The sequence below is a fragment of the Capsella rubella genome, unplaced genomic scaffold (assembly GCF_000375325.1).
Source record: "Capsella rubella cultivar Monte Gargano unplaced genomic scaffold, Caprub1_0 scaffold_2, whole genome shotgun sequence".
Taxonomy (NCBI): Eukaryota; Viridiplantae; Streptophyta; class Magnoliopsida; order Brassicales; family Brassicaceae; genus Capsella; species Capsella rubella.
The window spans coordinates 6,258,805-6,259,841 of NW_006238922.1; the positions used below are offsets into that span (position 1 = coordinate 6,258,805).

The 1,037-nt window shown below is 44.9% G+C and overlaps 1 pseudogene; it reads right to left on the minus strand.

The window, feature by feature from the left end:
- The window catches only part of LOC17895381, an 8,706-nt pseudogene extending 8,407 nt beyond the window's left edge, over window positions 1-299 (minus strand).
- Window positions 300-1,037: the final 738 nt, after the last annotated feature.

Genomic DNA, 1,037 nt, shown 5'->3' on the forward strand with positions numbered 1-1,037 from the left:
AAGAGCTGCGTCAGCAAATCCGCAAGCCGATCATTCTGACCCTGGACTCCACCCGCTTGAACACCCCCAACCGGGTTTCCAACCACACTAGTACCGCTCCCGGACGAACCGGCTCTTACGGCACTCACACTAGCACCACCCAAGGGTCCCTCCTGATGCGACTGGGATTCGCTGACAACATCGGCCGTAGCATTTCGGTCCACACTCGTATCGCTACTCGAGGCAACACCACGCCCCCTACCGCGACCACGCCCACGACCACGACCTCGACCACGACCGACAACTCCACCTCTAACCATCTGTACCACAACAGAAGGCTAAGAACACCAAGCAAAAATCACAAAACACACAACTTACCGTGGAATCTCATTGAAGGCTCGAGAGGATGATCTAGGTCTTCATGCTCACACAATTGATTAAACACACAAATCAATCAGCATGCAATCCACATCATCATTTTTCATCAACGAAATTCACATATCACATTAAAAATCACCAATTTACTCCCGCCCTAGAACCGTAAATGCTCTGATACCAAATTGAAAAGACCCGACCCGTTTTTTTTTTAATTCATTAAATAATAGTCCCATACCTACTAATTAACCTAACCGAATTAACCCAACAATAAATCATCATGCACAGCGGAAACATATTAAACTAACATCAATTAATCATAATATTAATTAATCAATCATTCAATAACCACAATTTACACCAGCAACCTAGCATGCCTCTAAACCAGGTTCCAAAAACAATTAACATATTCATAAACATAACGACCGAGACCCTAGATCATCCTCCTCTCCTCGCCATGATTCCACAGATCACACTTTACCTGCACCACAAACACAATGAGATGCGTGAGTATTATCACAAATACTCAGTGAAGCGATCCTCCCATCCACTGGGCTATACACACAAGCACTTAAGATCACATCCATACAACAACAATGTCACAAACAGCCAAAACAGGCAATCAAAAGCACAATTATCGCTCACAGAAACTGGTGTCGGTCGACACCACCACACTGGTGTCG